Source organism: Anastrepha ludens, chromosome 2 (assembly GCF_028408465.1).
Source record: "Anastrepha ludens isolate Willacy chromosome 2, idAnaLude1.1, whole genome shotgun sequence".
Classification (NCBI taxonomy): Eukaryota; Metazoa; Arthropoda; class Insecta; order Diptera; family Tephritidae; genus Anastrepha; species Anastrepha ludens.
Window position 1 is genome coordinate 120,161,393 of NC_071498.1, and position 16,649 is coordinate 120,178,041.

Genomic DNA, 16,649 nt, shown 5'->3' on the forward strand with positions numbered 1-16,649 from the left:
AAGCCCACTGCCCATACAAAATTTAACTCCATATCTTAAAAATTGTCTCATTTTGATGAAATGTGGGCTTGTCCTCAATAATACATCGGGAAACACTTTCCATATCCTCAATATTTATGTATTAAATAAAAAATTAATTAATGCTTTTGAGTAACTAAATACAAAAAAATGTTTTGGACCTTTTCAAGTTTTCTGTTAAAAGGACAAAATGGTTTCCAGTGTTGATACACATTTGAGTCCATTTTATCACATTTCCCATGACTTCCTGCAGATTTCAGGTGCTAACTGTTCGCAGTACTGGCGAACGTTCTCTTCATTTCCTCGATTATCTGAGATTTGTTGGCATAAACTGGCGACTTCAACTAGCATTAAAAAAGAAGTCTGGGATGGTTAAATTGGGCAATTTGGTTTGGTACGCCTAATCGCCTCAAAATCGTCCTCTTCGTTGTTGAGGTTGAGGATGGCTTAACAGTAATTCACATGCGACTGACAGTCAGCCGGCATTAATTGATGCACTGTTGTGAATGAATTGTGTAAGCCTTTCACTAAAATTCACTTTAGGGTCTATCTGAGTATGCGTGGCCCGTCATCTGGTTGATGCTTATTCGTTCTCAACGACTTCGGCAGCCGCAGTAGCGATATTCTCTCTCGTCTGGTTCTAATCTGTTCGAATCGAATGTTTCCCAGTCGGCGCGACACGATTAAAAAATCAACGTCGACATTCACGCTGTGCCAAGACCACCGATCGGTTAGTGATCAAAAAAATCGACACAATTATTCCACTGTTGCGGAGTATAGCGCTCCATTGGTTGCCTGTTCGTCTACTATAGCCGTCTAGTTCACAAGTCTCAAATATGATTGAGGTAAGTCAGAATTATAAATTTTGGTAGGGTGACTAATTTTACACGAGATTGTATGTAGGCCACTGACAGTTCCACAATACGTACAATTTTAAATTCTATATCTACATTTTTTGAAATGAAACTTCCATAAGCAATCTTATTTCACATACAAATGAAATGTTTTTAATTGGAACCCCTTTAGAATTTCCAGCATACAATCGATTTGACGAAGGAGCGTCATCTAAATATGAGAAAAACTATTGAGCGCTAAGTACATGTGGAGTTGATTACAGATAAAAAAATTATCTAAAAATTTGTAAGCCGTTAAGTAAAAATATATTTTTTTAAATTTATGCAGCATTTGAAGGCGATTTTTTTATAAATATTATAAAAGGAAATTGTGAAAAACCTTTATGCTCCTTTAACCAGAGTATTTCTGATCAGTCCTTAAAACAAAAATTATTACTATCATAAATTTACCACTTTCGTTTTCAATACTTTTAAGCATACGCGTTCCACTGTGCGACGTATTGGGGATAATGTGCTGTTTAATTTATTGTACAAATTAGAAATGTTTCGAAAAAGATGCAAATTCCACCAAAGAAAAAAAAGCAAATTGGTTACGGTTCTAAATTTATTTTACGCAAACCAACTCCTATTAGCGGATTTCCTGCAGGGATGCTATAAAAACGTTGCGCATAATAAGCGCATTGTATCTGATATTCAAAACATATAAAGTACAAAGTATGTTGACGTCTAGCAATTATGCGGAGATTTACAAATTTATAGAAAAAATGGCAACAATTTGCTTTGGGCCATCGAACTTTTAATGGTACTTGAAATGGTAGTGGCTGACAGCAAATTAATTTGAAAAAGTAGGATTGGTTTTTGAGCACAAAGTGTTTAAGTACATCGATGCCTTGTGCCATAATTATTTACAATTTTTCACTATTTCTGCGATGTTATTCGGGCCCAGGCGTCAAAATCGTCTGAAACTGCTGATCTGCTTCTTCTTGTTTGGCGCTATAACCGCTTTAACGATTTTGACCGATTTAATACGTTTTTCATAGTCGTCATCAAAAGGGGGGAAATTCTTCTCCAGTATTTTGTTGTTGTATTCATTGAAAAGTGTCCCATGCTCAGCGTACAAGGATCTTGGATTTGAATTTCATATACGCATTTAAACAGCAAAATGCAGCCGCATTTCCTGTTGAACAGATGCCGCTTGCTTTAGTGCATTCTCTCTTTCTGAAATGCCTTGCGACTGCACAAGAGTTGGTTACCGCATCCCAGAGACAGGTTTCTCACATACCTGACGAGGCATTTTAATTAAGGCTTGCAGTCAAGTACCGCATTGGAGTATGATACGAGTCAATTCAATGTGACCTAATAATAACAATAATAATACTTTAGAATAACAAATTAAATGCTCAAAAACACTGGGCGCGAAAAACAAGAAAAATACAAAAACGGTTTTATAAAAGTATTTCATTTAAGTTAGCATGCAATGCAAGGTTACAGTATCAGAAATTTCTTTGATTTCGTTCGATCTGGAATCTTCAATATATTATACTTTTTTCACAAAATATTACATATTTTTATATTAACGATTCACCTACTATGCAAAAGTTCGAAATTTGAGCTTAAAAGGTGAAGTGAAAGATGTGAAAAAGTAGAAGTTAAGTGCGATCAAAGTGACGTCCTCGGGAAAAATTTGTTTTGCATTGATTAATATTTTGGAAGTTTAATCCGTCTAATTAGCAAATGGATTTACCGTTTTTGGGCCTTTGCGATGGAACAATGAGCTGTATAAGATTTACGACGACCTAGACATAGCGCAGCGAATAAAGTTCCAGTGGCTACTTTGGCTGGCTCATATCGTCCGAATGAACACAAACGCTCCAAAGTATGCTACTGGGGGTTGTAAAACAAAGGAAGACTCCATTTTCATTGGAAATATCAGGTGGAGTAGGGGCTAGTTTCACTTAATTTAGTGAATTGGCGCCAATTAGCACTAGGGAGAAAATACTGGCGCGCTTTGTTAAACTTGGTTATTGTGTCAATCAAGAAAAAGACATTTGCATAAAAAATGCATCGATTAATCATTGGATTATCATATTCGATTTGAACAGCAGCAGTTCGACTTAAGGCAAACAATTTTCTCGGACCAAGAATAAGTAAATAAATAAGCTCTAAGAAAATTAAAAAAAAATAATTTTTTGAAATTTGCAATGAGAGTTGCGCCCTTAAGGAGGTATTCTGGTTTACACGCCTTAATTTTAGTTATTTTTAAAACTAAGATAAAAAACAACGAAAAACATTTTTACTATCCATTTTTAATGGTTTTTATTCATATTGGAAAAGTATATTATAAAAAATATAAATAAAAAGAAAAATTAAAAAATCGTGGAATTACAGGCCAGCGGAGTGGGGGCTACATAAAAAACGGTGCTCCATGGTTGACATGATTCCAACCCTTGTAGTGGTCTAAAACAAACAAATTAAAAAAACTCTTCATTAGTTAGGATGTCGCTATCAGATTACGCCAAATCAAAGAAAAAAAATCACAAAATGACGTCAATTTGACAAAAAAAATTTTGATACTCCCTTTTTTACCTTTTCAAATTTTTTAAAAATACTTCGAACTTAACTTTTTTTTTAAATCCGAGGCAGGCGCGATAGACAGATGTTTAATAAAAAATTCTTATGAAACTTCAAAGCGATCGGTCAAGTAGAACTTGAGATATCATGACGACCATCTCAAAAAAGGAATTTTGAGAAAATCGCGTTTGAAGTTTGAGCAACAATTCCAATAGAATAATTTAGATCATAATATTTAATACTCACGTTGGATTATTCGGCGATATATTTCCAGGTGTATATTATAGTAGTATAAAGTATATATATATGTATAGAATAAATAAAGGTTGTTTGGGATACAAAAGATTTTCTGGTCTCGATCTCAAGTCGTCCGGCAACATCTGCCGTTCATTGTGCGATTCGCTCCACTCGGCACGTCACAAAATCCGCTGTATCTCCGAAAATAATTCGAATGCTGAAAAATCCGTTAAAGGACATATTTTTAAAGATATAAAATTTGAAAGTATCCAAAAAAAATCGATTTTTTTCAAATTTCTAAACCAGAATACCCCCTTAAGTTTGGGCAGGCGAGAAAGGCATGACATTTTAGAATGAGGCACACGAATAGTTTGGATATCAGGCCAATCTTGTGATTGCACCCCCTATTTTCTTTTAAACTAAGGCCTAAGACAAACTAACTTCAACAGTCTAACAATCGTCGGCAGAACCCTCTTGGAACGCAGCACGGAGGCCCATTAACTTAGGACGCCCACTTCTTTGGCTGAAATTATTACCGGTCACTGCATAGCGGAAAGGTATACTAGTAAAGGGCTGTAAGATTGCAGGTGCAGGATGAGGCGTGACTACCGTCAAATTAAATGCATATTCGTTGACATTTCATCATGGAAAAGCTTACGCCTCGACAACGTTTACAAGTCGCGCCATGATAAACGACTTTTTGATCCTGGAAATTTAAGAAGTGATCTCCATAACGTTTGGTTCTAAAAAGACGGAGCTACTACCGCCCGTGAAACAATGGATTTGCTGCGTCGTGTCGTACCAGTGGATTGGCTACCAAGATCATGTGGTATCAGATCTTTGGACTTTTACTTGTGGAGCATATAAAGTGTAAATACTCTAAGGAGAAACCAGTTTCGATTGAGCCGTTAGAAGACAACATTACTAAAGTTATTCACGGGATACCGACCGAAGTCCTCTAGCGAGTCATTCAAGATTGATGTTTACGGATGGCGGGATTGCGGCCAACATTTGAAAGTGATTATTAACAAAAATAAATGTCATGAATGGTTGTACACAATAATAATAGAGATTCCCTAATCCGTTTGAATTTTTGTTGTTTTATTTCAATTTAAAGTACGATATCTCTGAATTGATCACCCTTTGCGATGGGTGTGTCTTCGAACAGTTACTGGCACAGCTGCTGTGAAAACTAAAAAAATCGAAAGCGAGTAAAACTATTTTTAAATTATCTTCCTTATTTTCAAAACTGCTTTGGTAGTCTATCGGTGCTGAGTACAGCGAAGACCCGCGTATTTTTACGGTTTATTAAATTAGCCAACTCGCTTGTTGATTGCCGGCCAGTAAAAATGCATGCGGGTTCAATCATAGGTAAGTTCTTTACTGCTCTGCGAACATATTTACATCTCCCAAGCTCATGTTGGCCCACTAATGCGGAATTTTCCTTTGGCTATATTTGCATGCTATGTGAATTCGTGAACAAAAGCCTCCTTAAAACAATCGTATTCAAACTATTTCGCAATTTCTGTTATGATTTATGGTTTTTCGCCGAACTGCCACGAATATATGCGGTGACTTTATTTTGCAATTTTCCTTCACTATTTTTATGTTTTTATTATTTCTTGATTAATTGCCATATTGCATAATCGTTGGCGAGACCTGTGTTCACGCTAGCGTGCATCTATATATATGTGTGTGTGTGTGTGTGAAAATAGCCAAAGTGCTGAAGTTGTGGCGAAAAGTTTCATCCAACTCCGGCGCAAATTCAGACGAGGTTATTTGTTGGCAAGCAGCAAACAAAAGCAAGAAGCGTCTCCATGAAAGGCAGCAGCGAAAATATTAGCAACAGAGGGAAATCAAAAAGGAAAAACAAAAAAAGGAGAATCAACAAATTTTTGTGCCGGCACATAAACTGTAGCAATGCCAAAAGAATAAAATTATTTACATGCAAACGCGATTTTCCATTCGACAGCGACCGGAAAATATAAATTCATCTCAGTTTTGTTTTACTGTATTTCTACGCCACACCCTCAGCCAATATTTGGAGACGTAGCAACTAAGTAGAGCAAAATAATGCACCATAAATCAAAAGAATATTGAAGACGAAGAAAAATTTAGTGCCATAGATTATAACCTATGGCCAGGCTGGCTGTCATCACATGCCAAACGTTCGCAGGTATGTAGACAGACAGACACACAGCACAGTGCCGCAGCGGCAACCAACCAAGCACTGTGAACGCCCAACTATCTATTACTCTAATAGTAGTTGAATCACTCACCACTCTGTTCGACGGGTGGACTAGAGAAGGGGCGCGCACTACCAGGTTGCCACATGATTACAACTCACAGCAGGACGTTGAAAGAGTGTTGCATAAATGCATAAATGCTGCCTCCAGAAATAGATGGATTTAAAGCAATCAAGGGAGAGTGAGGCGAGAAAGCAGGCCTGCACGCTACGTACGAGTATTGTAAGCAGACAGGAGACAGTAAACGCTGTTGGCACTACACACGAAGCGTCTGCAAATTTGCAAAAGTAGCAATTTTCTAAATGCAACGCGTACTCAAAGTGCTGGATGGCAAAACGGAGCGTCGGTAATGTGCCGCTGTCGCTGCTTACGAGTACTGCATGCACACATACACACACAAACAAACCTACTTTAAGGAGCAGGCAATTTATGAATGTCTCAACAGGCGAAAAAGTGCTAAGCAGCACTTTGGGTGGCGGCGGCTACGGATAAAAGCGAGTATGGCTCATAAAAGGAGCTGAATATGTGTATGTATGTATGCACACATGAGTGTGTGCGCACAGTTAAGCAAATCGAGTGTATGTAGAAGGCGTGAAAGAAGAAAGCGAATGAAGGAAATGTTGTGTGGTGGCGGTGGCGTTATGGCCAGTACACTAAAAGTTGAACGCCTGGGAAAACGTGTTTAGTTTGTTGTGAAACCAATACAGCCAGCCAAGTAGCAGCATTTCGGTGCAACACTACCAACACGTTGGGCAAAAGCAAATACATACTCACATACACACATATATATGTATATATATAACCATATAAATACTTGTATTTATTTGCTTGTGTATTATGTTGCATTTATCGGATTACTTTTTACACCCGTAACAGGATTACCTACCGCATGCTACACACTCTGCCCTTACCTACTTTCGGTGCATTCTAGACCTTCCACATTTTCTTCTCTTTCACCAGCTGTGATGCTGAAAAGTTAAGTGCCAAACTCAACTGAGCTTGCCCGAGCCTGAAACACTTCCAGCTTAAAGGATACGAATAAAATATCTGAGTTAATATACAAAAGCACTTGGCTTTGTGTGTACAAATCGCATACCAGTAAACAAGCCACACACACACACACACGTGCTGTTGCTTGTATGCCGTTTTGTATTAGTAGTGTATACCAAAACTGGCCATTGCTATCTTCTGAGCACTTCGCTTTTGGGCCGTGCCGCAGCGCTACCAATTTGTTGCATGTGATTGCCATAAAAAACTATTTTCTCCTTTTTTGTGCCAAAAACTGTCTGAAATTGTGCGACGGTGCAATTTACTTGTTGTTCGTATTGAATAAAAAGTTACATTGAAAATTCAAAGGACGGCTGGGCGAAAACTAATATTGTAAAATTTGCTGAGATAGGAAGAAAGACTGAAACACTCACAAATACACCTACACATGTACGAGGGTCATTTGAAAAATCCGTGCATAGTCAGCCAGATGGCACTGCTGGCACGCAGCGAAGTTATGTAGCAGCTCTTGGATGAATGGAGTATTCACTTTCACGTCTCCACTAGATCTCTTGAGACGAATTATACGCGTAATGCTCCTATTGCCTGCGCTCTAAGACAATTGACTTTTCGGTATCATAGAATGAATTTTATAAATTTCTAAACTCTGTTTTAATTCACTTAATTAACTATCAGTAATAATTTAAGCTCAGATTAACTTTAAGTGGTCTGTAAAAACTGTAATTATTTTTTTTAACTTGAAATTAATAGAAATATGAAACACACACCAGGTTTCAGGCAGATCGGTATACTCATATTTTGTGTTTGGCATCCGTTTGAATAGAGGAAGTCGAGTGATTTTCCTTTTGTTTCTCAACTTGAAGAAATGGCAGGCGGGAAAAAGATTTTATTCAAATGAGGAATCACTTCCGTGTGAAACGAATGGCTAATTTTCAGACTAGAACAAATCCTATTATTCAGAAGGGATCAACAAACTGAAACAGCTATAGACGAAGTGCATAAGCCTAAGAGAAGAAAAAAAGGCTTACTCCAAGCCATTAAGTAGTTTTTGTTCCTGTGCTGACTCTTCAAACGACTCTCGTATGAATAAAAAAGCGACTCTGAAATCCGAACACTCAAAAATCAACACGAATTTTATTGTATTTTTGCAAACCTGAATCTACGATATATCTTCATATAAATACAAGGTGGCGCAAAATTTTTCATCCAATTTTATTCTTGAATAACTTTTTTACTAAATATAAAAATATACTTGGAGTGTTGGACAGCTTTATTTTGACCTTTACGCTGTCAATCAGCAATCAGCTGTTCATGGGTACGTTAAAAGCAAAACTGTACGTTTACGGTTATGATTACGGCATGTGACCTCTAATCGATTACGGTCTTACCCATGGGTTGGTTCGATCATCAGATTTATGTTGTTATGGATATGGCACCTCTAATTCAAACTTTATGATGAAGCGGAACCAAAAGCGAACTAAACTTTTGTGACCGAACATGGCCGAAACTGAAATTGAAGTTCGGTTATTCTCTATGCAATATAATCGCAATCTTATAAAGAAAGAATGAATTGACAGATCGAAATAATTTTGTTTGCGTCTTCAAATAAAAAATGAAGTATCAAAATGAAATAAATTGATACCGCATTCACTACTTTTCAACCTACCTGTATTTGAAAATTGAAGGAAATCTTTTGTTTACTTGGTATATGAAATTTCATCAGAACTAAAAAAAAATAATAAGAAAGCATGCCTTTTCAATTATAGAGCTGAGGGCATATGACGGTCGCAGCTGTTAGTAGGCAAATAATTAAATTTTTGCAATGAATAAGAACTGAAATAATATTTAAATAAGCAGATAAATAAGCAAGGCTAGAGAAGCATTGTTTCGAAGTGAAATTTTTTTTTTGTTTAGCTTTGCTTTTACATTAAAATTTAATAAAAATATAATCTTTAAACTAATAAAGTTGACTGCAGCAATCGTTGACTTACACAGAGAAAATATCTGAAAAAAGTGAAGCAAACTAAACTTGAATCTAAAATGTCTGTATGTAATGTATGTATGTAAATGTAAAAATGTCTGTAGTAATGTCGAAGAAACGAGGGAAACAGCTAGACTTTTTAAGGTCCATTAATCCGACCGCTCAGTAAGGCTGGATTATATTCAAAAACCCGACGGTTCATGTACCACTTCCAAATCGGAAACGTTTAATGCTCTACTTGAAACCCATTTCCCGGGTAGTAGAACGCTTCTGGAAGTAGAAAGCAGCATTGACATAAACTGTAGCGATGGTAGAGCCTCTAGGTTTAGCTGGAATATTGTTTGTCAAATAGTGACAGAGGAGTCGATAAGCTTTTCCTTATCTTCCTTCGATAACTTGAAGTCCCTTGCACTTGAGGGAATATGACCTGTAATGCTAAAGAAAGGAGGAGAGAAGCTGATTGAGTGCTTGAAAAGAATCTTTCCAGCCTGTCTTGCTCGTCATTGGGATGGTATGTGACTACCCAATGGTGATGCGTAAGAGTAGTATTTGTTTCCAAAGCAGGAAGAGCTAAATGTTTTAGACCAATAAGTTTGACATCGTTGTTATTGAAAAGTCTAGAACGAGTGGTAGAGAAACATATTAGAGCCCAGTAAGGATGGCTCTAAGGGGGGTATTCTCTCTCCGTTCCTGTTGTGCTTCGTCATAAACTCTTTGCTGACGGAGATGCAAGAACACGGATTTCATGTCCAGGCACATGCGGACGATCTTTGTGCGCTTACATCCGATAAGTCCCTGAGAAGGTTTTATATGAAAGTTCAAAGAATTCTATATAAAATCGATGACTGTTGCACGAGACAAGGTTTTTTCGTCAATCCGAACAAAATTACCATAGTCTTGTTCATGAGAAAACGGCAACTGTTTTCCAAACGGAAATGTTTGCCATTCGGAAAGTTCCAGAACGGATAATTAGTAAGAGGTGGAGCGGGGAACAGATTGAAGTTTGAACATGAAGTGACAGCCAGGATGCACTGAAAGCCCTGGAGGACGCAAAACAAACCCCAAAGATTGTTCAAGAATTAATCAAGAAGCTCACCTATCTTGCACGACGCAATAAACTTGTACTTATATGGATTACAGGGTAATGTGGTGTTCATGGAAATAAAATTAATGATGAATTGCTCAACTGTGGATCAGTTCCCCACAGGGATCAGAGCCAATAATCGGAATTGGTTCTGCAGGAATCTTTAATTGGATTAGCGATTATGTATGCAACTTACATAAAGAGCTATGGTTCGGTCTAGAACGCTGTAGAACTGCTAAGTGTTTTGTGACAAGCCCGAGCAGAAAACTGTCAAACTTCTTGGTAGAAAAGACGTACGCTTGATGGTCGGTATTGTTTCAATAGACAACCCATGGGGTCACCATATGATCACCATTGGAATCATTGATGACCCGATTTGACTGTCTTACTCAGAGGAGGTGGATAACATTGAACATTTTCGCTGTGAGTGTCCTGCCTGTGCTATTGCAAGTCTACGAATTTTAGGTTCCGATCTTATGAGATTGAGTAATAATCGTTATCTCAACCGGAGGATATTTTCAGATGTGCCAAAGAATCTGGGAAATTCTCACTGGACTAGGTATCTCTGCCTCTGCCTTCAATCTATCACATCTCTTTTTATCTCCTTTCTTGCTTTCCTCCTTGACTATCTACCTTTTTACTTTACAGAACTTCGAATGCAATGCGCTTCTTGGCTCGCCTTTTTCAAATTTCAAATACAATGAAGTTGAAAACACAACTGGAAAATCCCTTTACTTACTTCACTGAAACAGAATCTTAACAAACACTTGAACACTTCAAAGAATAATCTATTTAATTTTTCACCGAGAATGTGATGACAGCTGTACAAAATAAATTCGCCCATTTTTTTAGCACGAGTGTAGTTATCCGCATTTGGTTGGCAGCCGCTTTCCTGCTTCAGCTGTTGGATATCTTTTTCGGCCAGCTTATTTTGTATACTAAAATCATAGAACATTTTTTGCGCAGTTTTTTGTTTCCGCTTAGGTTGAAATTTTTTGGGGTGCATGTTTTTTCCTATCACCCTATTATGGAAATTACTACAAAGGGCAGCAACCGGAAACAAGGTCTTACCTTAATTCTAAGCTGTCATTAAGCTATTTGAATCCTGACAATGTAAGTTGGTGGGGGCGAGTTGGGTATAATGAACGCATAAAGCTATTTAGATGCTATCTGGCCCAGTTAATTAACCAAAGTTATGAGCAACCCAGGTGTTAACGAATTATGGAGGGTATAAAACGAATGTGTAAACGTGGGATATTTGATGAGGTTAAATGGTAGCATACATACATACTACCTTAGCTATGGCAGAATGAGGTTTTCAAATTAAATGTAGATTTGTATTTTTTTGTTTTTTGCTTGTATTCTCATAGAGGAGAGCGTATGAAAGTAGAGCGTGAGGAGTCTGCTTTTGACCATTGCATAACTGCAAGAGAGCGTGAAGTGGTTTACTATAAACTTAAATTGCAGCAAAGGTTAAAGAAATAAAAATAAAAATAAATTGTTTGGATCCTCAATCGGTCGTTCGAGTGTGTTGGCATTAGAAACAGCGAAGTCGCACACCCCTTGCGAGAGACATTTTAGCATTAGACACGACGAAGTCGCACACCCTTTTGAGCCGCTTTACTTTAATCATCCAAATCCACTTTCTCGAACAGATAACAGTCGCAGGCTGCCAAATCAGGTGAGTATGGCAAATGGTGCAAAGAAACAATTTTTTTTTCACAGAAATTCACTCACAATTCTTGGCCGCCGAGATGATACATTATTATGTGAACGTAAACAGCTACCAATTCCGCTTCACCAATTCCATTTAAATGGTTTTAAGAGACGATTTATTAATAATAATTTTAATGAAGTTAGACATGAGTCGATGTAGAGCCCGTGACAAATGGTAGAACATTTTTGGAAAAATTGTGAGCAGTTTTTTTTGTTTTTGGTTTTTTCGGAATGCTCAGTGATTTCTTATAAACAAATGCACCACATTTTTTATATGGAGAAAATATGCAGCAGAGTGAAGGAAAATAATTCTAAAAAATCAACGAAATTTTCGGCAAACTTTAAACTTGCACTTTGCTATACTAAAATTTAATGGGCTATGAAACTGTATACCAGAAAATTTCCAATTAAAAACCCCTATCGTTTATTGAACTTAAAACTAAAAATTTTCGAAATGTTTGGTTGAAAATGAGAAGTAGGGGAAATTTTAATTTTTGTGTTGAAAGTAGATTTCTATGGTATTGGGCTACACAATGAATAATTATTTTATGAAAAAAAAAGTGGTTGTAAAGTCGGTTTACTGACGATAGTTTAACGTGACAACCGCATAAGAAAATACTAATGGAATGGTTGCATTTTTCAAAAGAAAATTTTAATTTTATTTGTTTGATAGATATTTTGTAAAGATATAGAGAAGAAGGTTAATGGAATCGCAATGGAATTGATCAAGTTACATTCACACAAACGTGAAAAATTACGAAACATTTATCAAATTTATGAAAGATATGTTCAATTTCGATTGTGCATCAGACGTTAATAAGTCAACAACACTAAGAGGCACCATCATCGATTTAACTTTTTCAAGACACATTACACTCAAAACACTCTCTTTAATTTCCTACTTTTCCTATCATCGTCCTATTCTCAACAAAGAAATGGTTCATTACCTTGCACACAGGAAGAAGGCATATGCAAAAACAAATATGTGAATTTATATACATATGCGCATATACATACACTTAAGTAGGAGAGAGCCAGATGTCGAACGCTGCCGAACGCGTGGCCCGATTGTGCCTCTTTGTCGTTCCTTCCGCGCTCTCGCTTGCAGTTCAAGCAAGTTAACGACGCATTTTTTGGTGCATGCAGCCGGCAACAGCGAATTATAAGACGTTATCACTCAAAAAAAAAAAAGGAAAAAGATAAGAAAAATAAGAAAATTTGTCAAAATATAAATGTGCCATCGTTTTGTTCGTGAATCGCCTAATTTTTTTCTACACAATCGGTATACGTATAATGTACTTTTTGAACTCTCTTCAAAAAAAAAATCTCCCCCTGATGAACTCTATTAAAGAAAAATTTGACTTGAACCATACAACTGGTTTTAAAATGAATCAATGCTTTTTTTATTTTTTTTTTTAAGGTAATTCCACTGTATGCGGGCTTTTGTCATACCACTATTTTGTTGACTTGTTAATTTTATTTGTATGAAAGCAAGTGAAATAATTAAATTTGTGTGAATTTATGAATAAATATGAACTGCGAAAAAAACTACATCTCCAAATTTTTCAATTTTGTATATCCTTTGTGAAAGAAGAAAATATGCTGTTGTATTTAGACTTAAGTCCCTATCTATAAGTCACTGATAAGAGTGACGTCTGCGTCAAATCACAAATTTATTCCTTTTAAAGTAATATATAAATGATTAGCAGTTTGCCTAGTGAATTTCTAACGAATAGCGCGTACGAGATTTCTTCTTCGACTTCAGATAATAATAAAAAAAAAAAATTATAGTAATAAGTAACGCACGAAATTGCTTTCCGTTGCTTTTACTAAGAAGAGATCTCATGCAATTAGTGTAAGAAATAAGTGTTTGATTACATAGACGTATACACCTGTATTGAAAATAATAAGAGCGTGACGAATTACGCGAAGCTAAAGCTATTTTTTTCCTCAATTTTTTTATGTTTTTGCTCTGAAGAATAGTTCTTGGTACAACAAAAACCACACAACTGAAAGCTTCAAACTTTTTACGAAATTCATAAAAATTTAAAAATAAAAAAAAACATCTTCAAAATTTTCAACTTTCAGTCAGTCTTTAGAAAAATTCGAGGTGTGCAGTTTCATTGACCATTTAATTTTAGCAAAGCGTGTTTTTTGGGAGTTCGAGGATTTAAAATGATAATATAAAACAGAAATATTGTTAGTAAATGGTGTTTTTTTAAGAACTTGAAAACTGAAAGTACATAATAATAAAAAAACCTAAATTGTTGGATTGAATTTTTAATAATCTGGTAGGCAGATAATTACATGGCATTTATTTTTTCAAAACGATATTCGGCATATGTTCGCCGCGGCTACGAGTTGCAGTTCAATTTTTTACAACTTTTTCCAATAAACCTGAATAAGAAATCTAAATAAGCCCAATGAGCAAAAATTCGACGCAAACGATGGTCATTTGGCTTCAATTTCTTTATAGGCACGCAAGACAAAAATTTGAGAATAGCGACGAATCGATATTTCGCTGTCTTCTGCAACACTTCGCTCAATGAACGGACGTTTTTTGTTTTGTTTTTTCAAAGTACGTTTCCACAATTTGGAAGCGTTGTTCTGGCGTTAAACGATTCATGATGACTTGCCAAGCCTTGTGGAACAGATTGTCAACACATTTCCATTCTCAGCTGTCGCACCATAATTATCAATATCCATTTATATCCACCTACCTGGATTAATAAAAAGAAAGCTCGAAGTCGTTGAAAAATTGCGTTGATTTTTGACAATTTTTTTTGCATGCAATGCTGAGAATTTCTTTCTATACAAAGCAGAAGTTCGAAAATGTTTTATACGAAAGAAAATCAGGTGTTAAGCCTCAGCGAAAAAAGTTTAAAAATCAACGACATTTTTTTGTTGGTTGAAATTTACACTCTAAAACTGCTTACCCAGATTTTTTCTATATATTATAAAGAAAATATTAGATATTTTAATGTGTTTTTGTTTTGTTTTAATTTATAAAACTTTTGTGAATTTTCAAGAATTCAAACGAATTTTTTGTTATTTGAAACTGACCTTTTGTTATAATAAACTAGAGTGGGCTATAAAATTGTACAGCTATAATTTTTTTACAAATTTGGAATGAAAAGTAAGACATTTTTTATGTTTTTTGTTTCTTTTTTTTGAAATTCATAAAATTTTCGTGATTTTTCAAAAAATAAAAAGCAAGAAGTTTTGATGTTTTTTATTTTTGAATTTATAAAAGTTATGTGAAATTTGAAAATTTGAGGAAAACCCGAAAGAGTTTTTTGTCACTTGAAACTTGCCCTGAATTTTTTTTAAATTATCAATAAAAAGTGTAAATTGTTTTTTTTTTTTGAAATTTATAAAATTTTAATTTTTAAAATTTTTGTGAATTAGCAGAAATGCAAAAGAATTTTTTGTCACTTGAAACCTGCCCTTTGTAATACTACAACAGAATATATTGGACTTTTAAACTGCATAACCAGAATTTTTCTAAAAATTGGGAATAAAAATGTATAAATTTTGTTGTATTTTTTTTGTAATTCATAAAATTTGTGTGAATTTTGTACAAAGGTTTGAACTTTAAGTTTTTCCGTTTTGATTGATTTATAAAAACACAAAAAAAAATTAATGAAAAAAAAACATTTGTTTTTTTAATTTAAAAAAATAAAAAAATGTATTAAACAAATTTGTTAAAGCTTAGTAATTCTTGGCGCTCCTATTATTTGAACACAACTGTATCTAGCATATATGTATGGCGCTCAAATACACAGCTTCATATATGAGCTGACTAACCTCTAACTATTCTCAACGGAAATTATGAATATTAATAAAAAATTTAAAAAAATACCGCAATCTTCCTCCAATAGCAATTCCAAGTACTACAGCAGTTCGTGACGATTACTTAGTACTGTAAGCGCCGCGTACACGTATGACTATTAAACAATTATTGTCGCCCAAGTACACACACACACACACACATACCCACATATTTAATTGATGCAACAAATTACACGAATTTCAAGAAATTAAAATTTATGTGCAGTCAAAAACGACATTTCAACAGTTTGTAAATTCTATAGGAAATCATCACTCGCATATGTTTCGACATCTGCAACCACAGATCAGCCACTGTTTGTGTAAATAGTCTCAAATATCCGGCAAACAAAAAAAAGGAAGAAAAAACGAAGAAAAACAAAAACGGCTTACAGCCAAAAGACTTCAGGAAATATGAACTGATGCTATCGCTTACCCATTCAAGAGCACAATAAAATTGTCTATTCTAGAAAACAATTGGTGCATCAGTAGGCAAGAAGCACTTGAGCGCGCCTACCTTCTAACAACAAAAGGAAAAAACACTTGTCGGACACTGCGTTTAGAACATTGCAGTGGCACGCAAATGCAAAAACACTTGAGAATCAGCACCGGAAAGAACCGGCCAACGCATTAGGGTCGCAAGCGACTCAGCTGTGGGCCCACGCATGCGCAGCGTGCAGCAAGCGTAACATTTAATATGTAGGTATATACAAGTATGTATGTATGTATGTGCATGCATGTGTACGAAGAAATGTGCAAGCAAAGAGAAAAAATGAGATTATTATTTTTCATTCATTTTCTACCGCCAAGAGTTGTTAGGGTGCTTGGGATGCTTATCAGTTGCGTTGGCGCTGGTTACTGTGGCTACGCCAATCTAAGCATAATAATTGCTTTTTGTCCTTGCCGTTGGCTCGGTTGCTGTCTTCTCGCTTTCATGCGTCGCTCCTCTCTTTGTTTTGCCTTTTTACATAGTTTCTTTCGATTTGGCTCTTATTCGAAATGATGATATAAAGTAATAGCCAGCACATATTTATTATTAAGCACATTTCGATATGAAATAGTTTTTTTTATGTAATTATGGTTGTTAGAAGTGGTTGGAGGAAACG

General features: G+C 35.7%; 1 long non-coding RNA gene across 2 annotated transcripts in view; it reads right to left on the reverse strand.

The window, feature by feature from the left end:
• The window catches only part of LOC128855228 (uncharacterized), a 91,466-nt gene that overhangs the window by 21,750 nt on the left and 53,067 nt on the right, over positions 1 to 16,649 (reverse strand). Inside the window, exon 3 of one of the 2 annotated variants that reach the window (XR_008453701.1) lies at positions 3,749 to 3,897. The exons of the other annotated variant lie outside the window; for it this stretch is intronic. This is a non-coding gene — a long non-coding RNA (uncharacterized LOC128855228). Of the gene's footprint in view, positions 1 to 3,748; positions 3,898 to 16,649 lie in introns of those variants that run through there. 2 annotated transcript variants of the gene reach the window in all.